Source organism: Protopterus annectens, chromosome 6.part1 (assembly GCF_019279795.1).
Source record: "Protopterus annectens isolate FY-2018-M chromosome 6.part1, PAN1.0, whole genome shotgun sequence".
In the NCBI taxonomy this organism is placed as follows: domain Eukaryota; kingdom Metazoa; phylum Chordata; order Ceratodontiformes; family Protopteridae; genus Protopterus; species Protopterus annectens.
In genome coordinates, this window is record NC_056738.1 from 233,145,890 (window position 1) to 233,173,302 (window position 27,413).

Sequence of the window (27,413 nt, forward strand, 5' to 3'; positions counted from 1 at the left end):
GAAATCATAGTCACTTGTGGCTTCCATATTGAGTAATCTCTGACCCAGCTTTAATGGAAATGCTGCACATGAAGAAATAAGTTGGAACACCACACTACCACTTGCTTTCTACAGAGATATGTGAGTTAGAGATGATTGGGGCTGACTGGTAAGAATGAAGCCAGCAATTAAACAAACTTTTTTAATAGCTTCAATGGTATAAAAAGAGTGAATTAATATTAAAATATGCTGACATGGCTTTAGGAGATGAAGTGCAAAAGAAATGAGTTATATACTGACAGGGTTTTAATAAGAAACAGATGTCTTCTGCCTTACTATTTTAGAAGAGAAAAAATTATGAAATGCTCCTCAGACAAACTGGTAAAATGCTTTGTCCAGAGTTTGTAGAAAAAAGTACATAAAGAGTGAAGAAATTGCTGAAACATTATTTCCTTGTAAACTGACAGTCTGGATAATGCAAGGCATTATCCCTGAGTTAGAGCAAAGCTTCCTATTATACCTCACAGACGTGGAAAAAGGGATCCTAAAGTTATGAAAAAACAGTACAATAATACAGGAAACCCAAATATCGAATGTCACTGTTCTCCTTTAAAACTGGTTGATGCTCACTTATAGATACCATCTCAGAGATCAACATATCTCTGAGAAAAGGGAACACTCCAGGAGGTAGCAATCTCAAGCTTAATATATGTATGGCTGTAGTTTTGCTTATCCAGTCTATTCCAGGACTTATGGTAACCATAAAATATTCTGAAACTCATTAGTATGACAGAAGAAACCTGCATTGTGACCTTCTGGATAACAGGTCCTTACAACAATTTGACTTTTCTTGGATACCAAAATAAAGACAGATGAGCTTGTGCAGGGACTAAGAGGCCAGCTTTCTAAATGCCTCAGCTCTTCAGGAAAATGTGATGCATTAAATACTGGAGAAAAAAGTAACATCATGTATGTTTCATAGTACCAAAAAGACATTGATATTGTTTAATCCAGAATATAAAAGAGCATATGAGTTTAAGAGTAACTTTAAACATAAGAAAAGAGACAATATATGAAGTTTATTTTGTAATCCCCCATGACACACACAATAAAAGAGTTGCAGAACTTCATGAATTTTGTAAATGTCTTTATTGTACTATACAGTGAGGGGCAATACAAATTCATGTATTTATTTTCTTCAAAAATGTGACATTAGAAACCTTCAAGTTCGATAAAGGTATACACTGATTTTTCTACTTTGACTAATTAGACCCATCATTGAATACAATGCCCCTTTGCTATGCACAAATAAAAGCATATAACTCAACTGGAAAGGCTCCAAAGTTTTCTAACCAAAAAACTTAAAGGTAGAAAATCTTACAAACACCCTGGCAGACTAGCATGACTCTCCTTATGATCAGTGACCGACAGGTTGCTGTAAAGGGACCCGTACTTTATTTTTTGAGCTATGAAAAACCTAGTATCATTTGTTCTTATATTTCTTCACAAAATCATTGAAACACTTGAACTGAGGATTAAATAAACGCCAACATATAAACAAGACTCACTGGGGAGATAGGTTCCTAATTCAATGTATTTCTAGTCTATGGAGTAAGTTACAAAGTACTACTTTGGCTACTTTTAAGGCTAGTCTTGATGACTAGATGGGCAGACACACATTTGCACCAGAGTTATCATGTACTGCCTGCTCAGTTTCTGAGGAGAGCCCTATTAAGTGCTTGATAAGGGTGTCAACAACTTTTACGTTTGACCTTTGAAAGATGAACATGACTATGCATCTTAGTGTCCTCGTGATCACTTGCCAAGTATATTTCGATGTTCCAAATGCAGACTTGACACAGCAATTCATATACCACTACATTGTAACAATTGTTTTATTTATGAGATAATTTTAGCAGCATGATTACATCAGTGGTCCATACCAAGATTAGGGATTTTATAAAATGCTATAAATTTTTGCAATTTTATAATTTAGGTCCATTGAACAATGACATTGACTGTTAATTCTTTCATCCTTGGTAGCACAGTGATTAACTAACTGAATAAACCATTAATATTAGATGGGGTAAAATATCAGCATAGTTTAGAGAAAATCTGTAAATACAAGCCTGAATAAACTTAGCAAATTAACAAGGGGTTTCTTTTTTTAATGATCAATTACACATTTATAAGAAACAGAGTAGTTCTAATATTTTTGGTCAAAGTTAGGATCTGAGCAAGTAAAGAAAGCCAAATGGTCGTATTGCCAGGACATCAAAGAATGCAAAGTATTTTATGTTTACAATAATAGGCAAGTAAATGATTACATTTAAATATGCTAATAACAAGATATGATGTCAGGCAAACTAACAGCCACTAATCTGATGCATATGGAATCAGGGACCTTTCACTATATAATAAAATTCAAAATACGACAACCTTTTTAAAGATATATCAAAAAACTATAGAAAAGTGCTTAATATGTTCAGACAACATGCAAATAAACTACGCTGGATTTATAAAGGAACTTCAACAGTAGAAGTGCTCTAGACAATTTTATGAAAAACCTTAATTCTTGACAAGAGTGGTGACCAATATGCTATGCTCCCACACCCCAAGAAAATCAAGGATAAATTGCAAAAATCATTTCTGTTTATTAAAAATTACCTAAATGAACTTCAACTCATCCTAAACCCAAACAAAATGAAGTTAATGATCTTCTTCAACAGGAAAACCAAAGCCAACCTACCTTCTCTCTCCATCTACTCCACTAATGGCACTATAATTAAACCAGTTAACAAAACAAAACTACTTGGTGTCACAATAGACAACAACCTAACATTTGATAAACACATAACACTCACAATTAAACATTCACATCAAACTTGGTGCATTATATAGGGCCAAACCTTACTTACTCAAAATGCCAGACTAGCCACAGCCAGATCCCAACTCCTATCTATTCTTCTCTACTCTTCTCAGATTTTCACTAACCTGCACGTTTGACTTACATCTACTCAATTCCTGCTATAATAAATAGCAAACTTTGCTGCTAATATACCCAAAAGGACCCATTATTGTCTTGTTTTTCAAAAACTACACTGGCTTGAATTTCCCAATTTATCACTCAATCAGCTGACCATTGACCACTCCATTATCCACAAACCTGAAAACTGCCCTGTACTCTCCAACCTAGTGCAACTAAATAACAAGCCCAAGACCATTAAATCATCTGATGTAGATAGTCGACAAGTGGCTATCATTTTATGAAAAAAATTGGGTAATCTTGGCTTCATGTAATGATATGAGGCGATGTATGAGTGATGGACCAATTATTCTGTATAGGAAGGGCCATTGCCTCAAGAATTTGTTGGAGACCCCACACGCTGTCCAGCAGTTTGGATCTATGACAAAATGTGGTGCGTGTAACTACTTTTCCTATATAATGAAAGGGTCATGTTTTGATATTAATGGTGTTATGGTAAGACCTAATAAGAAATGCTCATGTCAAACTGATAAACTGGTTTATTGTGCCCTTTGCATGAGATGTCCATTTTTTTTATATAGGAAAGACCGAGAGAAGGCTGAAAGCCCGAATTTATGAGCATTTGAGGGACATTAGGCTTAAAAATGACACTAATGCCTAAACAAAACATTGTAGTAATTTTATGGGTCATTCTTTTAAGTTTGTGATTCTTGTATCTTTACTGATTGATCCAAGGGGTGGACCTTGGCATTTACTGTTGGAGATACATGAAGCTTTATGGCAGTTAAGAACAAATGCCATGCAGTGGCCTGGGATTAATGACCACTTGTCCCTAGCATGCTTTTTGAAATTGAAGGCACTAGAAAGATAAATACTTTAAGAGTTAGGTAATGCTGTGAATATGTTATCAGGTTCTTAATTATTTTAAATTAGTAATAATTGCCATAATTTTTATTGTGTACTGTTCACTGATGTACTTATTTATTTTAATGCCATGATGTGTGTGTGTTTTTGGAGGTTAAGTTATTTCTACTGGTGGATTAGAGTGAGGTGGTGCTATTTAAGTGCACACTTCCTGGCTGTTATTTTATCTTGATAAAGTCTCTGAACAGTCAGAGAAGGAAGTGCTTGCTGGAATCTGTTGTATTTTTATAATTAATTACAATTGTTTTTATTTTATTAAAGTACATTTTTCCGTTCATTCTGAGTGTTTCCTGCTTCCAGAGGATAATTTTGTGTGTATTGGTTTGGCATTTTCTTTTTAGAGTAAATCATCTGATAAACTTATACTAAAGGTAGCAAAGTCCCATAATTACATTGGTGATTCTCTTCTCTTATAAAGTAGCCAAACAGTGAAACCTAATACCCCATAATATTCTAAAAAAGACAGACAGTCACAGCTTCAAACAACTTCTAATGGAATACCTTACTCAACAATGGCTATGCTCATGTAATACTCCTGTCTAGTTTCTCATGCCATCAATCAACTGTTCTTTTCTGCTATATTCACCTTGTCTTACTTTTACCAAATGAATATACCACAATGGTTTATTTTAGTTATGTTATGTATCAAATTGAGTTCATACACGGGCAAAATGATTGACATCAACAATTGGCTGAGCTTCTGGTATCATTCTTAGGGGATCCAGTATCTGTGTGCCTGGGATGACATGGTCAAGAGACCACGATGCTTTGCCAGAGATGGCCTGCACCTCTCACCCCTGGGATTCCGGATACTGGCTAAGGCTCTTGCTGCCCCTATAGTGCCTTTTTAGGCAGGGTTCAAATGACAAATTCACCACCATAACAGGAACAGGCAAGCAAAAACTGAGGGTAATGTTACTCAATGTTAAAAGTCTAAATCTCAAAATGCACTCCCTCGAGGCACTCCTTAAAATGGAGAACATCGATATCTGTGCAATGACTGAGATCTGGTTCAAGATTCCAGAGTGCACCCCTGCATTACCAGGCTATTGCTCATACCACACTTTTCAGCCATCTAACCTGGACTGAAACACCAAAGGCGGAGATGTGTCCATATTTATTAAAGATATCCACACCTCCAGGCTAGTTACTCAGCATAATGCATCCAAGGTTATCCATAGGTTCATAGGTTCATACTAGGCTATCTGCCCTAGGGCATTTATAAGCCTAGCCAGAATGTGTTTGGCTTTCGCCACCCATTTTAAATTTATTTTGCTATGCCCTTTTTTGAGGTTAGTATACTGTGCCTCTATCTAACAGTGACACAGAAGTGATACCTGGGGTAAACCTACGATCTCCCATCCACTCATCAAGATTCCTCTTGAAGAGAGTCAATGAGGGACTCTGCCTAACCTAGACTGGGATTTTATTCCAGAGTGAAGGGAGCCTCTGGGTTATGAATCTGTCCCTCCAGCATGTCCTATTTATTTCAGTGCTGAGGTTCAAGTCTCTCGAGCGCGTAGCTCGATGGGATTTGGATTTTCTGAGGTGCAGCATGTCCATTAATTCCGGGTTGGACATGGCTTTATACGTCAGGCACAGATCGCCTCTGAACAGGCGGTATGCCACTGAGTAGAGCTGGAGTTTCTTTAACCGGGCAGCATATGGCATCTGTTTGAGCCCTTTGATCCTCTTGGTGAGGTACTTTTGGGGTCTTTCCAGTTGCTGCAGGTGTCTGGTAAGGTACATCCCAAAAGGGGCATTGTACTCAATTATGGGCCTGATGAGGGATGAGTAAAGAGGCATGATGACCTCCCCTGATCTAGATGTGAATCCCTTCATGATTAGGTGGGCTATATAAAATGTTTTTCTAACCACTTTGGCCACGTGGTTGTCAAATGAGAGATTGCTATCAACTTGGGTCCCCAGGTCCCTAATTACTTCTTCTGTACTTAATGGATTTCTACTTATGTGGTAATTTGTGGGCACTTTGTTTTTGCCAAAGGGGATGACTATACACTTTTTGGCATTTAGCTTGAGGCCATGGCTCTGGCACCAGTTGTCTGTTTCTATGAGGCCCTTTTGGAGGATGCTTGTGTCGGCTGGAGAGTCGATTATGGCTCCCAGTTTGCAGTCATCTGCGAACTTGGTCAGCCAAAGTCCTTCCGTGTTGGCCTGTACCTCCGAGAAATATATACCGAACAAGAGAGGTCCCAGGACTGAGCCTTGTGGGACACCACTTGTAAATGGTTTGGAGTCTGACATGGCTCCAGCAATTCTAACCATGTGGGTTCTGTCCTTGAGCCAGTTTGCAATCCATCTAGTGACATAGGGGTTTATATTTAAGCTGGTGAGCTTATCTATAATGCCCGAGTGGGGTATTGTATCGAAGGCTTTTGCGAGGACCAGGTAGGCTGTGTGGACCACCTTCCCCTCGTCAATGGCCTTGGTGACTGTTTCAAAGAAATCAACCAGGTTTAAGAGGCAGGATCTGCCCTTAAAGCCGAACTGGGTAGGATCCAGTGTTTGTAGGTCCCCAATATCTTTATTTATGAGGTCCATGATGATCCTTTCCATAGCTTTGCAGACCAAGCTAGTCAGGCTTATGGGGCGATAGTTTCCAGGATCCGTTGGGGCACCACCTTTATGGAGAGGGACCACTGTTGCTGTACGCCACTCTTTGGGCACATATCCTGTAGTAAGGCTGAGATTGAACAGTAGTTTTATGTTTGGGTTTAGCTCCTCTTTGAGTTCATGTAGGACGCAGCCCGGGACACCATCTGGTCCCATTGATGCTGTGTTTTTTTGCTTTGGAGAGGGCGGCTCTTACCTGAGCTTCTGAGATGTCAGGGGGGCAGCACTCTGCTGGGATAGATATTTGCCTTTTTGGTGGGGGGGGGAGTTTGCTGAACCTGTCAGCTAGGATGTTGGCAATGTCTGTGGGTTCGGTGTATTTTTTGTAATTTTGGACTAATTCTGAGCATATCTGGGAATTACCACCCAGGTTCCTAACATAACTAAAGAAAGCCTTGTGATTATCCTTAGTGTCCTGTGCAATTTTTCTCTCGAAGCTGGCCTTAGACAATTTTATGTGTGCCCGTAGTTTTTTGCTAATACTGATCAGTGATGCCTTCCCTTTTTGGGATTTTGCTTTATCATTTAGTAGCTTCCTCCTTCTATAGTATAGTTTGTTTATGGCTGGGGTCCACCAGACAGGATGTCTGCCTTTGGAGGATTGGGTCTTGGTTTTATTTGGGATCGCATGATCCATGCATTCCTGAAGGTGTTCATAGAATGCGTTTATAAAGGATTCTGTGGTCTGGGCCGTATTTTCCACAGGCCCGGGGGCTTTGAAGGATTCCACCTCAGTTTTGAGGAGTGTAAAATTTGATTTAGAGAAGTTTTTCAAAGTGGTTTTCTGGGCAGGGGGTGGGGTCGGGATGTGAATATCCAGTGAGATTAGTTTATGGTCTGATCTTACCAGTGAGGGATACACTTCTGGTCTGGAGCATAGAGTCCCCATGTTGGTGATGATCAGGTCCAGTATGTTTTCCCCTCTTGTGGGAGTGGTAACAAGTTGTTCCATAGCATTTGAGTTTATAAATTCTAGGAACCTTTGGGCTAGGGTGTTGGAGCTAGAGTAATGCTCCCAGTCTATGTTTGGGTAGTTGAAGTCGCCCAATATAATGGTGTTTGGAGAGACCTTCATATTTTCCAGTGTTCTCAGGAAGGCCGAGTGGGGTTCCTGGGTTTGGGAGGGTGGTCTGTAGCAGGCTATAAACTGGAAGGCAGTTTTACCCACTGTTAGTTGCACATGGATAGTCTCTGATGCTTCGTGCTTTGCCACCAACCTGGAGGTGTGGGTATCTTTGATGAATATCGATACTCCCTCCTTTTGTGGTTCGGTCCAAGTTTTGGGGCCGAAAAGCATGGTATGAGGTATAACCTGGTAGTGCTGGGGTGCACTCGGGAGCCCTAAACCAGGTTTCTGTTACTGCACAGATATCGATGTTCTCCATGCTAAGGAGAGTTTCGAGTGCGTGCATCTTGAGGTTTAGACTTCTGGCGTTGAGTAGCATTACTCTTAGTTTCTTATCCCTTGTGATACCTATGGAGGTGGGTTTGTCTTTTGAGCCTTGCCTAAAAAGGCACTATGGGGTAGCAAGAGCCTTTGCCAATATCCAAAAGCCCAGGGGTGACAGGTGCAAGCCGTCCCTAGCGAAGCATCGTGGCTTGTCGAGCATATCATCCCAAGCTGACAGGCATTGGATCCCCTTTGAATGACACCAGTACTTAAGCCAATTGTTGAAATTGATCATCTTGTCTTCATATTGTGGCATCATTCTTGGTGAGGGTAAGATGCTACTCAAGGTCAGGGTCATACCGGCCTGGGCTACATGCTCAGAGAGCTCCTTTATGTCTCTTTTCATGTAGTCCAGGGAGGTACGTCTCAGGTCATTCACACCAGCATGGACAATGACTGAGTCATATTTGTACTTGCCTTGGAGTGACCTGAGTGCTTGTGTTATGTGGCGGATCCTAGCACCCGACAGGCTGCTCACCGTGACCCTCTCCTTGTTCAGCCTGGTGAGCGGGACGTCAGTGTGCCTGACGATAGACTCACCTATTACAAGTGTATCAGGTGTGTTGTTTAGCCTTAAGGGCTGTGACTGTTTGGCACACTGGCTTTGTGAGATATGTGTTGCACGTGTTTTGTTTTGGGGTAGCGGCTGCTTGGGTGTCTGCTTTGGAGGTCTCTGCTGCTTCGGCAGATCTTTATTTAGAGCCTCCGAGTATGTTTTTGTGTGATCATGTGTTTGTTTTGCTGTCGTGGTAGGTCTATGTGAGACTGGAATTGTAGTGAGTGTGGTTTCCTTCTCCTCCTGACTGGTTATGCCAGTACTGAGCTGAGAGAGCTTAGCCTCCAGTTTGGCTATATGGTTGCATCTCTCACATGTGTTGGAATTTGTTGGGAGGAGGAGATGGTTGTCTGTGTACATGAGGCAGTTGTAACATTGCCTCAAGATTCCCAGATTCACCAGCTGGACCGGAGAGGAGATTGACAACTGACCTTTGGACATGCTAGAATAATATTGGGAATTCCTTAATAATTGAAAACCAGGGCCAGTGGGGAGTGAGGGTGTAGTGCTTTTATTTTTAGTGCTGACTTATATAACTGCTTTAGTGAGCAAGTGCCAGGTAACTTAAGTGCAATGTGTTACAGGTAACTTAAATGCAAAAATGACAAACAGTAACTTTCTTTCAAGTGAAACAAGGAAATAAGTACGGTAAGCAATGCAGATATCACTAGTGATCCACAGAAGCGCTGAGAAGCCGCGTATTAGGTGGAATTACAGTTCCAGAGAAATAACAAGCAAACAAACAACAAGCATATAAACAAAGCTATATTCAGCAGGCCTGGATCTAGTCTATGCTACAGCAAACAAGGTGTACCAATTTCAGTAAGATACAGTTCAAATATTCAGGCACTATAAACCTTTAACCAGAAATTCCCAGCTCAGAAGGGCAGAGTCCAGCCTCTTCTCCCACAAGAGTGCAGACCACAAACCTTCTTAATGTAAAATAACTGGCCTGAAGCCCAAGTGCTTAAACCAGAACTAATACACTTTAAGAATAACAGACACTGGGCTCTCAATCAGCAGTTCCCAACTTAGAAGGATGAAAGCTACCTGTCCTGCCACCACAGTGCATGCCACAAACCTTCCTAATGTAAAACAACTGGTCTGAAGCCCAAGTGCTTAATCCAAAAGACTTAGAATGACAGCTAAACTTTAATCAAGTTACTACCAAGCAGTAATAAATAAATTGAATACTTTAGAGAATGCCTGGATTAGTGCTCAAGTTACACAAACAAAGCTAGATCCAGCAGGCCCGAATCCAGTCTATGCCACAGCAAACAAGGCGCACCAACTTCAGTAAGAAGCCGTTCAGATATGCATGCACTATAAGCCTTCAATCAGAAATTCCCAGCTCAGAAGGGCAGAGTCCAGCCTCTCCTCCCACAAGAGTGCAGACCACGAACCCTCTTAATGTAAAATAACTGGCCTGAAAGCATAAGTGCTTAAACCAGAATTAATACACTTTTAGAATAACAGACACTGAGCCCTCAATCAGCAGTTCCCAACCTAGAAGGATGTAAGCTACCTGTTCTGCCACTACAGTGCAGACCACAAACCCTCTCAGTGCAAAACAACTGGTCCGAAGCCCAAGTGTTTAAACCAGAAGGCTTAGAATGAGTTACACCAAGCAGTAATAAATACAATTGAGTACTTTTAAGATGATGCAAAAGTAAAAAAAAGTAGGTAGAAACACAAGCACAGTAAAAGCAGATGAAAATTTTTTATTTTTTTATTATTTTTTTTTTTTTCTGAACAAGTGCTGAGATCAAAGAAACAGATTTGAGTGCTGAAACTAGAAAACTGGCTAGTTATAGGGGAAAAAAACTAAGCTAGAAGGCTTCCCTCCAACACAGAAGGGCTTGGGGGCTCAGAAGCCTACAAATAGTCTATACCACTTAACAGGAAAGGCAGGAAACAAGCTTAAATTTTTTTTTTTTTTTTTTCTGTTTCCCAGATGCTCTCTTTGTACACAGTAGGAGTGCCTGAAATCAGAATATGATCTCACTGCACTCAGTTGAGTGAGCAAATGAGATGGGCCCAGAAGGAGTATCCAAACACAAATTTACAAGAGGGGCGGGCAGCTGCAAGGCCACTAAGATTAACACCAAAACAAAAACAGGGAGGGTGGGTGAGACTAACTGAAGAGCAGAGTAAAAACTTCCAGCTCAGCTAATATTCCTTCCACACAGTTAAAATCAATTTAAATACTGTATTTTTTTGAAAAAAAAAAGCAGATAAAGGTACTTAAATTCTCTTATACGTCCAGTTGACTATAGCAAGTTCTTAGCCGGCCAAAGCTGAGGTTTTTAAGCAGAAAATATTTCACACTGTACCACTTAAATAGGCAAGGACAGGAAATCAAAGAATGTGACTACCCCCACACCTGTAATTACTAGCAAATAACAAAATTCAACAAACACTGACTAACTTCCAGTTCAGCTAATATTCCTTCCACACTGAAGAGCAGAGTGAAAACTTCCAGCTCAGCTAATATTCCTTCCACACAGTTAAAATCAATTTAAATACTGTATTTTTTTGAAAAAATAAAGCAGATAAAGGTACTTAAATTCTCTTATACGTCCAGTTGAATATAGCAAGTTGTTAGCCGGCCAAAGCTGAGGTTTTTAAGCAACTAACTCTAGGCAAAACTACAATCCAAATTGTAGCTTGCTACAGATCCCCCACCATGCCCCAGGATTCCCACTCCTCTTTTTTTGATATACTGGAAAATATTAGGGTTCAACCAAACACCCTAATAATGGGCGATTTCAACTACCCTGCCATTAACTGGGAAACCTACTCATGTACCAATTCCTTCACTCAACGCTTTCTGGAATTCATAAATTTCAATGCCCTGGATCAACCTATCCACACCCCACCAGGGGCAACAATATCCTAGAACTAGTCATTACCAATATGAGTGACCGGTGTTCCACACCTGAAGTCAGCTCCTCGTTGGTCAGATCTGACCATAAGCTAATCACCCTATATATCCACATCCTGCCCCCACCCCCATTAAGGAAACCATGGTGAAACATTTCTCCAAAGCCAGCTTCATGTTTCTTAAGACAGAAGTGGCAAACTTTTTGACACCCATGCAGATGGACAATACAATTACAACTGCTGAATCCCACACAAATGCACTCTATAAGCACTTACACAACTGCATGGATTGTGCTATCCCAAACAGAACCAAGATGCTATCCTCCAAAAAAAGGAAGCCAATCTTGTGATCCCCTGCCATAAACAAACTCTACAACAGAAGGAAGAAACTGTTGCAAAAGAGAGTAAAATCCCATGAGTGGATGAGCTCCCTGGTCAGCCTCAGTAAGAAGATGAGATCCCTTATACGATCCTCCAAAGCTAGCTACAAAACAAAATTGCCACTGATTCTAGGGACAACCACAAAGCACTCTATAGCTATGTCAAGAATCTCAAATGGCAACACCCAGCTCTGCTCTGAGTTACAGCACAACAGCATGAAAGTTACAATACCAACTGATATTCCCAACATTATTTATTCATTTATTTACATTTGTTGACCGGGAGTGTCCGACTGGACGTATGTCCATTTTCAGTGGAGGCCCGGGGAGAAAAGCTCCACAGTTAAAATATACAGACAGTTACTTTGGATTTACATAGCGATTAACATAGCAATTAATTACAAACATAGTTACAGATGAAGAACATAGCACATCAGCAGACAACTAGAATCTTTATCTGCGAAGTACATAACAGACATTAACAATTGTTACAATAAGAAGTTCCTGCTGTATAATAAGTAGTAGGCTTATGAGCATCCGAGCTTGCTATAATCAGGGTAGTTAGTGGGGTGGAAAGAAAGGTAGTGGTTGGATGGGGTGGTTTATATTAGAGTCGGAGTTGCAAGGACATAGCCAGCATGTTTTTAAGTGTGCTTTTAGTAAAGTTTTGAAGTGGGTGCATGATGGTATGGAGGTAATTGTGGGTGGGAGGAAGTTCCATAATTTGGCTATGGCGCAAGAGAATAGTGCTTCACCAGCAGAGTTATTGTTTTTAGTGATCTGCAAGTGATTTTTGTTGCTGGATCTTAGTGGTCTGGTGGTGCGATAGGGTTGGAGTAGATTCTGGAGGGATGGGACATTTAGTGGATGGTTTACTAGTTTGTGGGCAAGTGAGAGTTGATACCATTAAAGGAGGTGAGGGTGTTCAAGCCAGCCCAGTTCAGCAAGTGAGAGACAGTGGTGACTACGGTAGGATGCCCCTGTGGCGAATTTGGCAATTTTGTTGTAGCAGGTCTCTAGCTTGTTTAGATTGCATTGCCTTAGGTTGATATATATTGGAGAGGCATAAAGTAGGGTGGAGATAAAGTGGTAATTTGCTACTAAAATCTTTGCTGCTTTGGTGAGAAGTTGCTTATTTCTGTATAACGCTCCTAGTTTTTTGTGGACTTTTTTATGATCATGGATATGTAAATGTCAAATTTTAGTTTATTGTCTGTTTCCATTCCTAGAAATTTGGTGTGTTCTGTTGGGTGTATAGTGGTGTTGTCCTTTGCTGTGATGGTAAAGTGAGAGTTGTTTTGAGTATGTTTGGTGGATTGGAAGATGAGTAGTTTAGTTTTGTTTGGGTTGAGTATTAATTGGGCAGCGGATAACCAAGTTTAAAAAGGCTTCCTGTGTGACTTTTTGCAGTTTGGGTAGGGACTGGGCTGAGCAGATGATGGTTGAGTCATCTGCGTATTGTATGAGTGTGCCATGTTTGGTGGCAGAGGCTAGATTATTGGTGAAAATAGAGAAGAGTAGGGGTCCAAGGATGGATCCTTGGGGAACCCCTATAGAGACAGGTAGTTGGGGAGATATGTCATTCTGCCATACAATGGATTGTTGACGGTCAGACAGGTAACTCTTAAACCAGTTAGTGACTCATTGAGAGAAGGATAGGTTATTGAGGACAGAGATGAGTTGTTTGTGTGGGGCCATGTCAAATGCTTTAGATAGGTCTAGGAAAGTAGCAGAGGAGAGATAGCCATTGTTTTTATGCTGAAGGATAGTGTTAGTAAAGGAGAGTAAGGCAGTGGTGGTGCTATGGTTTGGTCGGAAACCATGCTGAGTATTGGAAAGGAGGTTGTTAGTAAGGAGGTAGTCTGAGACCTGAGAGTGAATGCATCTCATCATGGAACTCATAAACAAATACATTGGAAACCTCCAAACTCTGGACCCCACCCAGTTCAGGTTTGTGAAAGGCAGATCATGCCTTCTAAACCTGATCAACTTCTTTGAGGCAGTCACCAAAGCCGTAGACGAGGGTGAGGTGGTTCACACAGCCTATCTTGACTTCGCTAAGGCTTTAGACACCATCCCCCATTCTGGAATTATAGCTAAACTCACTAAACTAGGTATAAATCCCTACTTCACAAGACGGGTTGCCAACTGGCTCACTGACAGAACCCACACTGTAAAAGTTGCAGACTCCAAATTTGACTTCAAACCAGTGACAAGTGGAGTGCCACAAGGTTCGGTCCTGGGACCTCTCCTGTTTGGTATCTACTTCTCTGAAGTACAGGCTAACACAGAAGGCCTTTGGCTAATGAAGTTCACAGATGACTGCAAACTAGGAGCCATAGTCGATTCCCCAAATGATGCAAACATCCTACAGAAGGGCCACGCTGAGACAGATGCCTAGTGTCAGAGCTATGGCCTCAAGCCCAATGCCAAAAGTGCATTGTCATCCCCTTTGGTAAAAACTCTACCCATGAAATACCAGATAGGCGGCAGTCTACTTAACGCTGATTGTGTGATAAGAGACCTTGGGACCCAGGTGGACAGTAGTCTCTCCTTTGATAATCACATCACCACAATAGTCAGGAAATCCTTCTATGTGGCACACCTCATTATAAAAGGGTTCTCATCCAGGAAAAAAGAGGACATTGTTCCCCTCTACTCGACACTCATTAGACCCATTATAGAGTACAATGCCCCTTTTGGAATGTACCTCACAAGACATGTGCTGCAGCTGGAAAGGCCACAGAAGTACCTCACAAAGAGGATTACTGGCCTCAAACAAATGCCCTACACTGACCATCTCAAAAAATTCCATCTTTACTCTGTAGCATATCTCCTGCTCCGAGGATATCTCTACCTTACATATAAAGCTATGTTAAACCCAGAGCTGTTGGACATGCTACACCTAAATAAATCCCAATCCCTCCAAGCTACACGCTCTAGGGACCTAAACCTTGTCACTACAATAAACAGGACATGCTGGAGGGATAGATTCCTGTCCCAGAGACGTCCCATACTCTGGAATAAGCTACCCATCTATGTCAAGCAAAGTTCCTCATTAGCACTCTTCAAGAAAAATCTTGATGAGTGGATGGGAAACAGGAAATACACCCTGGGGCTCTGCTTGACAGGAGCACAGGAAAATAACTTTCTTGGGTGGCATAAGCCAGGGAACTTTGTTGGGTAGGCTTACTTAGGCACTTGGGCTGATAGCCTAGTACCTATCTATGAACTTATGAACCATATTACTGTCTGTGGTAAGGCTTAGGAAATGTGATGTTTTCTGTTTTATATTCTCTTTTTGTAAATTGTGATTGTAGGCAACTGTTAAACTTTTTTTTTTTTTTTGTATATTCTTTGTAAATATTTGTAAAATTTTTGTAATCTTTTTTGCACTATTGTTATGGAACTTTTCTCTCTGGGTCTCCACTGAAAACTGGCTACTTGCCCAGCCGGACACTACCCAGTTAAATGTAAATAAAACAATTCATAAAAAGGTTCAAATAGGTTAAAGTTACTGCCAATTGTAAATTATACAGTTTGACTACAACCAGATGACTTTTTGGATGTGCACGTGTGTATTCTCACAATAAAAGTTATTTTGTTGAAATTACAAATGACTACAGAGAATTATATTTTGTAAATAGATTTGCATTCAAAAGGAAAACAACTTATAAGATTATAGAAGATCAATGCTTTTTGCATTCTAATGGCACCTTATTAAGCAGTGTTACTTTACTTGAATATGTCAATTTGTTTTTATAAATACATTTGAAGACGTTAATAGACATTAATAAGTAACTAAAGTGCAGCTGTCTCTGTATATTCATTTTATATACATTTAATGAACTTATAGTTAGGCAGAATTCTTCAATATACAGCCGAATGTGCTGTACATTGTGAACAGCCTATGCTGACGAACATGGACTACTACTAGGAAAATATTGCAACTGTAAACTGACCACACTGTTTTTGACATGCATTGAACTCTATCTATTAATTGTGACAAGAAGAAGTAAACAGCTGACATATGACAAAAATTTTAAGCTCTCTATATCTGATTGATAACAGAGAAATCATACATTTTCCATGTAAAATGATATTCTAGATTACACCACTGCATTACAAAAATAGATTGCTAGGATCTAAATATTTAGGGGTGCTATACATAAAGAAGCAAAGCAATGAACCAATACACCACTGTGCATATACATGTTTGGCTCATAATAAAAGCTGGTAGAAATAGAAAATTAGTATGCATGGCTTAATTAAAAAGACTTTCTCATGAACAAAACATTCATAGTTAACATTTGATAATCTCTCCCCCAAACTTTTACATAGAGTGGTGTTCCACAAAAATGTGTCCTCGCTCACCATGCTGTTTACCATATTTATTAACAAACTGCCTTTTGATCTTCAACACCTACAAGTATTGCTCTGTACAGATGAAATGGTTCTTTATAGGTCAATCTCAATTCAGAAAAAAAATCATTAAAGGATAACTTCTACATGACCCCTTGTATCTTAGTTTTTGGCTAACATCCAAAAAGCACATCCTAAACTTTGACAAATGCAATGATTTGTTTTGCAGAAAAAATTCTACAAGCACCAAACCCATCCTAATCAAAGGTTAACATAGTTGCATCATAGTAACCAGCAACAGATTCATATACCTGTGGATATAAATAGATCAGACTCTTTCACTCTCATATTGAAAGACAAACTAAAATGAATTACTTACTTTTCTGAGCTTAGACACTATCTCATTTCATTTTACCTCAAGTCAGAGCAGCCATGGGGAGAGACAACTTATTTGTCCAAGCTGAATATGATTTATTTTTGTTGGCTAATGTCTCATGTAAAATAATTTCAACCTTCAAACTATTTCAAACTGAAACTGCCAATTCATTGCTAACTCCCCTCACCAACAGTAGCAGTAGCTGTCTTTCAAAGAGACTAAATGGCTACCTATGAAAGAAAAAACTGACCTACTTCTAAGTTCACTAATAAACTCCTCTGTCAAGATACTCTATCACCACCAGTCACCAGACTGCTTGGAAGTCCCCTCTGTTATAATGTCTCAAGTCAAATCTAATTCAGGAACAGTCCTCCAAACCCGCAAACTCAGTTCCACTGTACAGATCACAGCTGCCCTGTACATGTTCCCAAACTATGGCAAGCATTCCTCTTGATTCTAACAAATCTCTTCTACTATGTCAAGTTTAAACCATTTACAAAGACTTCCCAGTTAGGGCAGGTGCAAATGCAACATTGGTCATATCACATCAGTTCTATGGCAGCATGTCAGCATTGGTCATATCACATCAGTTCTATGGCAGCATGTCAGCATTGGTCATATCACATCAGTTCTATGGCAGCATGTCAACATTGGTCATATCACATCAGTTCTATGGCAGCATGTCAACATTGGTCATATCACATCAGTTCTATGGCAGCATGTCAACATTGGTCATATCACATCAGTTCTATGGCAGCATGTCAACATTGGTCATATCACATCAGTTCTATGGCAGCATGTCAGCATTGGTCATATCACATCAGTTCTATGGCAGCATGTCAACCTTGGTCATATCACATCAGTTCTATGGCAGCATGTCAACATTGGTCATATCACATCAGTTCTATGGCAGCATGTCAACATTGGTCATATCACATCAGTTCTATGGCAGCATGTCAGCACTGGTCCTATCACATCAGTTCTATGGCAGCATGTCAACATTGGTCATATCACATCAGTTCTATGGCAGCATGTCAGCATTGGTCATATCACATCAGTTCTATGGCAGCATGTCAGCACTGGTCCTATCACATCAGTTCTATGGCAGCATGTCAACATTGGTCATATCACATCAGTTCTATGGCAGCATGTCAGCATTGGTCATATCACATCAGTTCTATGGCAGCATGTCAGCACTGGTCCTATCACATCAGTTCTATGGCAGCATGTCAACATTGGTCATATCACATCAGTTCTATGGCAGCATGTCAACATTGGTCATATCACATCAGTTCTATGGCAGCATGTCAGCACTGGTCCTATCACATCAGTTCTATGGCAGCATGTCAGCATTGGTCATATCACATCAGTTCTATGGCAGCATGTCAGCACTGGTCCTATCACATCAGTTCTATGGCAGCATGTCAACATTGGTCATATCACATCAGTTCTATGGCAGCATGTCAACATTGGTCATATCACATCAGTTCTATGGCAGCATGTCAACATTGGTCATATCACATCAGTTCTATGGCAGCATGTCAACATTGGTCATATCACATCAGTTCTATGGCAGCATGTCAGCACTGGTCATATCACATCAGTTCTATGGCAGCATGTCAGCATTGGTCATATCACATCAGTTCTATGGCAGCATGTCAACATTGGTCATATCACATCAGTTCTATGGCAGCATGTCAACATTGGTCATATCACATCAGTTCTATGGCAGCATGTCAACATTGGTCATATCACATCAGTTCTATGGCAGCATGTCAGCCTTGGTCATATCACATCAGTTCTATGGCAGCATGTCAACATTGGTCCTATCACATCAGTTCTATGGCAGCATGTCAGCACTGCACAATAAATATTTATTCCACACTAACACAATCTCTACTTTATTTGCAGCTATACCACTGGCCTCTGTTTTTCTTTATGTGTGATGTGTGCGCATGTGTGTGTGTGTGTGTGTGTGTGTGTGTGTGTGTGTGTGTGTGTGTGTGTATAAATATATAGGTATCTGTAAACAGTAAGAGTGCATTTATTTTTCTAATTTCATAACAATACCAAATTGTAATGCTGTAACCTAGCCCATTTTATAACTCTATATTTCTGTTTCAGTTATATCTTGTAACCTACTGTACTGCACAACCCAGGATGATCCTGGAATTGGTCATAATGCTCTGTCCTGCAAAACACACACATAAATAAGAGAATAAAAAAACAATCAAACAAAAATAAATGGACAGATTGTGATCATTCGTATGCTGTGACTTAATTAGGTTGTATATTGTTTGTTTCCTGCTTTTCACGGAGAGTGCAACAGTCCATATAATTGTGATTTTAACTTTGAAGCCTTTGTGAACATTTGACGCTTCCATTCATAACAGCTGCATCTATTTTGTCAAATAACTGTCTTTATTTCTTACAGATGCCAACCCAGTCATGATCCCCTTACCAAATGACACATTCTTTAAACAGTTCTATGAGTCCCTGTATACTTCCAAGTAAGAAATTTCAAATAAAATGAGAAATCAGTTTCAAAAGGACACTTAGTATATTCTCCCAAGTTCAAGTCTCATTTGAGAAGGATGGTGTTTCTCCAAGGCTACTGAGACAAATTAAAGAATGGTCTCACCAAAAGCCTTGATGCTATTCAAGGCTTCCAGGACCATCAGTGTCCAGCTAGAACAAGGACTCCATGTCAATGAACAGGAGAGGTCCAAACTCAGCTTGTAGGTATTATTATTTAGTTATTTATTTAGTTAACATTTGTTTGCCAGCATAGTCCAACTGGACAAGAAGTGTTTGTTTTCAGTGGAGTCCTGGGGAGAAAAACTCCATAAGTTTACAGAGAGAAGAAAAAATTACAAACAAGATTTTACAGAGTAGTAGCATACAGATTGTAGACTTTACAGCCTTTAGTATACAATAAAAGGATATTATCCCTTTTGCTTGAAAATACTAGTGTACAAAATATACGAGAGTAGATAAGAAACTGGTAGAGCATTAGAAGATATTTCACAAATGAATAAGAGGATATAAATGTTTGAGTTTCCATATATACATTCAAGCAAATATACATGTAAGACCATATATATATATATATATATATATATATATATATATATACATACACACACACACACACACACACACTTTGTATATGAATGGATTAACAACAGATGTTCATGGAAGAGAGTGATGCCGCTTTAAGAATTGTATCGTTATTATGTTGGTTTCTTAATTGGTTGGCATGATGTATTTAAAGCGATTCTTTGAGACACTGAATATTCTCCACAGAAAGCATCAGGCGAGGTGCTAGAGCATATGCTGATGGAATAAAATACATTCTTTTTTATGAGTCTGCTTGTTGTTTTACTACTATATTGGTTGAACTCATCATTTGTATTTCTTGGACAATCTCTACCCTGGAGAAAAGTAACACTAGCTCTCTGGCTTCTGACTTTGTGTAGAAGTGCAGCTTCATAAACCTACATGACATAGTCAGTAATGACTCATTATCGAATGTTACTAATGGACCTGACAGAGCTATGGCTATCTGCTCAAATGGGACCTCAATAATAACTGTATGAATGGATTTCTAAACTCAGTTTGCAATGCCATGTTTTGACATTCTGGGCAAGCTGCAAATAAATTCTCAAAATATTTCTTTACATCTGGCCAATACTATCTAACTAAAATTCTCTTCTTGGTATTGTCCATTCCTAAATGTTCAACTGAAGTATGACTATGTGCCACTTTAAAACCTTTTTAAAATACATTGTGATTAAACTAACAATTGATACATGATTTCTTCTCTGCCTTTGTTTAGCCTGTAACAAGTCATTTCTCACCTAAACAAATAGGTATGGGAGCCGCGATGGTATAGCGGTAGCTTTGTTGCCTCAGAGCAAGAGGTTCTCCTGTTCGATTCATGGCTGGAGTGCCTTCTGTGTGGAGTCTGCATGTCCTCCCCGTGGTCAAGTGGCCTCCGAAAGACATGTGTGAATGGGCGTGCCTTTGCTGAAGGTTGGGCGTTGGGCTGGCAACTCAGAACCATAAAAAAAATCTACTGCCAATCATTAGCAGACCAGAGTTCCGCTGTGGGGACCCCTAACCGGGAAAAGCCGAAAAGACAAGCAACAACAATAACAACATGGGCCAACGTGCTCATCTCTTTCACCTTCTATTTTAGCTATATTTTTCTGTCCCTGGTTGATGAGTCATCTTCCCACTGTGTCTTCTTAAAATTGTTCTTGACTTGGCAGATAAGTAATGAACGTTTTGTCAGTCTACTAACATGAAAGGATCATAGACTTTTAACCTATGACTATTGGTATAGATGTTTATTCTTCACCTATAAAATAAAACTCCTGCCAATTGCTTTCTATATCTTTTCTCTTTGACAACTGCCTCAGTTTACCTCATCAGCCTCCATCTTGATAACCACCTGCTACTAACAACCCTCCTTCTTACAAAGGGAAACAGAACTCTGTCAGATTCCTTTTCTTCTTTATTGAGTTTATTACTATGGGTCTTTCCTTACCTGTCACCACACAGACATGTTCCATTACTGTAATGATAGCAATCTTATAACAGGGTCCCATATTAATCATTATGGGTGTTTCTCTTTCTCTTTCTGTATTGATGTCTTTCATTAACTTAACAAGTGGGGGTTTCTGACACTAACAGATAACAAAACTCCTTTTACTCCATGTAGCCAAAGCAGATTTTAGTTGAGTATGAAGTTGCTACACCTTTCCTTGTATGCTTATTAAGATCATAACATATATTTTTAATACTGCATCTTGTTAACTGTCATCATCGCCCATTTTTGTTAGGGATATATCCAGGACTGTATTTTTGTAGCAGTCTGTTAGGCTTCAGCTATTCATTACATTCTTTCAAGGGGAATAGTCTGACCACAGAATATCATACTGTGTTCCATCTTCACATAATATCTGCAATGCCTTAAAGTGAGGGATGTTTGGCCTACTATAACATTATGTGTTAAATAAGGTACTAAATCCTCAGGATGTAGTACTTCACTCAACAGTGTATTAATTTCTACATGTTATAAATTATTCATTGCCATATGTTTCATGTTTGCAGAAATAAGGTTCTTTAAGAAATGTGGCATTACTCCCATAATCTATAAACCCTGTCAATTCTTTCACACCTTCTAGTAGTCTAAACTTGACCTTGGTAGTGGCAACTAGATCATTTCCCATTTCTACTACTCTGGCAGTTACTTTATCATACTCCATTGATACATTTCCAGCATGTTAATATATATCAATATTTCTCTCTCTCTCTCTATATATACATATATATATATATATATATATATATATATATATATATATATATATATATATATATATATATGGTTCCACTTCATATCATCGAATTATCATTTCATTGAATTGCAAACCATCGAGACCAAATGAAAAAACCCATCGAAAACTCATTTCATCGAATCTCAAATCACTGAAAACTATGAAGCAACTACAAATAACATCCCAGACACTTTGTACTATGTGTATGCAGGGGGGCAAACCCCCCTCAGCCCCCATGTGGGGGGCTGCGCCCCCCACACCCCCTGTAATTAAATATACCAACTCCAAGGTTGCACTACAGTGGGGGAAAAAGGTAATTTCCTAACCCCACTGTAGTGTGACCTTGGAGTTGGTATATTTAATTACGAGGGGTGCAGGGGGGCTTGCCCCCCTGCATAAACGTAGTAAAAACATTGTGGAATGTTATTTGTAGTTGCTTCATAGTTTTCAATGATTTGAGATTCGATTAAATGAGTTTTCGATGAAATGGGTTTTCGACGATTTGGTCTCGATGGTTTGCAATTCAATGAAATGATAATTCGATTATATGAAGTGGAACCATATATATATATATATATATATATATATATATATATATATATAAAATAGAGAGAGAGAGATCTATATATATATATATATATATATATATATATATATATATATATATATATATATAGATGGGTCTACTGCTTTACATCGAAAAAACACTTCTTGATAATAGAGCAGTAGACCCTACACTTCAGCGAAATTCCACTTAAACAAAAGTGCACTTTCGCTGAAGTCTAGTTCCCCAGGCTACCAAAAAAAAAAAAAACACTAAAATGTGTTTTTGCAGGGGGGCAAGCCCCCCTGCACCTCCCACACCCCCTACTTAAACATACCAACTCCAAGATCATACTACAGTGGGGAAAAGGGAATATTCCCATTCCATGCTGTAGTGTGACTGCCGAAGTCAATGTTCGAAGTTTCCCTACTTCGAACAAGTGGACTCGGTGAAGTGGGGTTCGAAGTAGTGAAACTTCGAACATATTGACGGATCCCATATTTATATATCTATATATATATATATATATATATATATATATATATGGTTCCCCTTCATATGCCCGAATAACCACAAGCTCGAAATGCAATACGCCGAGACCATAAAGATGAAACACCGGAAACCCGAAAGGGCAAAAGCACGAATATCAAAAGGAAGAAACTGTATGGAAAGCGGTGACAAATGGAAAGTGCAGAAGAATATTTCAGTGCTCCTGGCACGATTGGTGAAATATATGTGACTGTATCAACTCAGAAAGGAGCTCCTATACTCCTTTTAGATGGGTACGTGTTACACAGAGAGAAAATATATGTGATAAAACATACTGGTACTGCAAGTATAAATGCAATGATAAATGTAGAGGTAGGGCTGTTACTTTAACTGTGCCTAACAGGGAAATGCTGTTAAAATCTGTTCAGCACTTACATCCTGGAGATCCGGTCGAAGTTGAGCAGTATAAAGTCTCACTCGTTAAAGTTGAAAGCTGATAATTCCAGGGGTACTCCCTGTTTAATAGTTGATGATGTTTTAGCATCATCATTTAATGTGATAGCTCCCAGTTTACCTAGTTTACCTCACAAAACACTTGTTCAAAAAGTTGGCAGGATGCGTCATTCTAAGTTAAAACACAGCAGTTTCTATATTGAAAAGTTGGAAGATATTGATGTTACAATGTTTCCATGTAAATCGGGAGTGTTTCTTAGTAAGTGCATAGTAGATACTGCTACAGAAACAGCGGTGGTAGTCTCTTCAACTACACAAAATCTACTTGATCTAAGCACATCTACTATTTGGCTTGTTGACTGTACATTCTTTTATAAATGTATAATGTGCCGTCAACTGTACAGTATTCATGGTTGATTAGATATGGAGGTTTTCATAAGAGCGTACCTTTGCTGTATTGTATAATAAGTAGAAAGTCTCTCAAATGTTACAACTTTATGTGGAGTTGTGTTTTATGTTTAATGGATGAGCAAGGCTTCGAGGTGTCTGTCAAATACATATTGAGCGATTTTGAAGTAGCAGCCAGGAAGAGTATTCTGTTAAATCTGCAAGGTGTAAAACCTAAAGGTTGTTTGTTTCACTTCTCCCAAAACATTTGGAGAAAGGTGCAACAGCGAGGTCTTTCACATCTGTATAGCACAGGCCTTTCTTTTCAGTTGCATGTCAAGTGTCTCATCGCTTTAGCTTTTGTACCTGAATCTGATGTATTACGTGCATTTGATGAACTAAAAGCCGTGTTTCCAGCTGATGGCAATGAAGTGTTAAAGTACTTTTCTGAGTGGTATATGTTGGGAAAAATTCAAAGGTTTTGCACTAGGACTACTGGATTTTCCAGGTTTCCCCCATTGTTTCCAATTGCATTTTGGAATGTGGATGAATTAAATATGTTGTTTTTGCCTCGCATGCAAAACAGCATGGAGGCGTGGCACCATAGATTGAAGTCATTACTGGGCCATAGAGCAACAGATCTATCAATGCTTATGACAGTGTTATCTAGAGAACAGGATAGGGTAGATGAGATCAGAATTAGAATGAGTTGTGGTGCACCTCCTTCACCAAAGAAATGAAAGATAGTGACCAGTCATGCTAAATTTGAGCATGTTTTGAAGAACAGATCCCGTTACTCAGATCTGGATTTCCTGATGGCAATTGCAAGGTTGCTAAAGATGTGATGCACGTTATGACAGTCACAGTACATGTTGAAGCTTTAACAGACATTATGAGGACTCTATGTGAATGAATGGATTTACGTTGTATTTCTTTTGCTTTGAAGCATTATTCCGGGATAATAAAGGTTTTACTTCATTTTCGAGCTTTTATGTGATCATGGTGAATGGTTGTCGGTCATTTGCAGTTTCGGGATTTTGTCATTTCTGGTTTCGGCGTTTTGCATTTTGAGCTTGTGGTTATTCGGGCATATGAAGGGGAACCATATATATATATATATATATATATATATATATATATATATATATATATATATATATATATATATATATATATGTGTGTGTGTGTGTGTGTGTGTGTGTGTGTGTGTGTGTGTGTGTATCCCCACAGACACATCATCACATCACTGCCAAAGCTGACTGACTGTCTATGTCTCGTTCAAAAAAATTTTAATAGGCTCTAAATTCTTCAAATTTAACCTGTCATCCTCTCCCAACCATTTTTCTTCCAACTATTTTTTTGCATGTTCCTCAGATTCAAATCTTAGATCCATTACCCCAAACAACTCAAATGAAAGCTGCAATGCTGAGATCACACTTTTTCTACAAGTCTGAGAATTTTTTCCATCCTCTCTTTATACCTCTCAACTGTACAGATTTTCACAGAATGTCCAAATTTTTGTGCTATATCTGTTGCTCTGCTCCACATAAAATGTGTGATCTTCTGGCAAATCACTAGGATGATCTGAGGACTGAAGTCACTAAATAACGACATGCACTTGTGTTTCAAACTTCATATCCTTCAGAAAAATGCATAGTAAGATGAATTCTGTTATTCTAGCAACTTTCTAAGTTTATAAGAGCAATACTTAAAACCTGTCCCTATTTTTGGGCCTCTGTACCCCCATTTTGTGAGGATTTGTCCAGATTTTTTGCACTAAAAGGACAGGAGGTATGGACTCAAAGAATACTCTGCCTTTAAAGTGTTCAGAAAGGAAATGAAATGCTTCCTCTTCAAAGACAAATTCTACCACACTCCCATTTTATCTCTCACACAGATACACCAGCATTATGATGTACATAGGCACAACTGATCCCACCACTCTTTATTTTCCCTATCGATGATGGAATATATGTAAGTCTCTATTTAATTATCCTCTTAGTGTCATTCCTCTTCTCCTTCCCTAGGTTTATTGTTTCTGAATGAATTGGTATTATGTGTCTACGAATTCTCTGTAGCTATACTTTCATACTTTGTGCTGTAATAAATTGGCATTTCTCACTTTACTGTGTTTTTTATTTTAGGCTCCCTGGCTGAACCTATAAATCATCCTGAGAGCTCAGTGCACTTCTTCTTCTTTCGGCTGCTCCCGTTAGGGGTCGCTACAGCGGATCATCTTTTTCCATTTCTTCCTGTCCTCTGCATCCTGCTCTGTCACAACAACCACCTGCATGTCCTCTCTCACCACATCCATAAACCTCATCTTAGGCCTTCCTCTTTTTCTGTTACCTGGCAGCTTCATCCTTAGCATATTTTCCCAATATACTCTGCGTCCCTCCTCAGCACGTCTAAACCAACTTAATCATGCCTTTCTGGCTTTGTCACAAACCGTCCAACCTGAGCTGACCCTCTAATATACTGATTGCTAATCCTGTCCATCCTCGTCACACCCAGTGCAAATCTTAACATCTTCAACTCTGCCACATCCAACTCTGACTCCTACCTTTTTGTCAGTGCCACTGTCTCCAACCCATATAACATAGCTGGTCTCACTACCCTCTTGTAGACCTTCCCTTTCACTCTTACTGATACTCATCTGTCACAAATCACCCCTGACATTCTTCTCCACCCACTCCATCCTGCCTGTACCCTCTTCTTCACTTCTCTTCCACACTCACCATTACACTAAACCGTTGATCCCAAGTACTTAAACTCATCCACCTTCGCCACCTCTACTCCCTGCATCCTCACCATTCCTCTATCCTCCCTCTCATTCACACACATATATTCTGTCTTAGTCCTGCTAACCTTCATGCCTCTTCTCTCTAGAGCACATCTCCACCCCTCCAGGGTCTCCTCCACCTGTTCCCTACTCTCACTACAGATCACAATGCCATCTGCAAACATCATAGTCATGGGAACTCCTGTCTGATCTCGTCTGTCAACCTGTCCATCACCATTGCAAATAAGAAAGGGCTCAGAGCTGATCCTTGATGTAATCCCAGCTCCACCTTAAACGCATCCATCACTACCACCATAGACCTCACCACTGTCACACTACCCTTGCACATATCCTGTACCACTCTTGCATACTTCTCTGACACTCCCGACTTCCTCATACAATACCACAACTCCTCTCTAGGCACCCTGTCATATGCTTTCTCTAAATCCACAAAGACACAATGCAACTACTTCTGACCTTCTCTGTACTTCTCCATCAACAATCTCAGAGCAAACATCGCATCTGTAGTGCTCTTTCCTGGCATGAAACCATACTGCTGATCACTAATCATCACCTCCCTTCTTAACCTAGCTTCCACTACTCTTCCCCATTACTTCATGCTGTGACTGATTAGTTTAATCACTCTGTAGTTACTACAGCTCTGCACATCACCCTTATTCTTAAAAATCGGTACCAAAACACTTTTTCTCCATTCCTCAGGCATCCTCTCACTTTCCAATATTTCATTAAACAATCTAGTTAAAAACTCCACTGCCATTTCACCTAAACACCTCCATGCTTCCAAAGGTATGTCATCTGGACCAACAGCCTTTCCGTTCTTCATCCTCTTCATAGCTATCCTTACTTCCTCCTTGCTAATCCA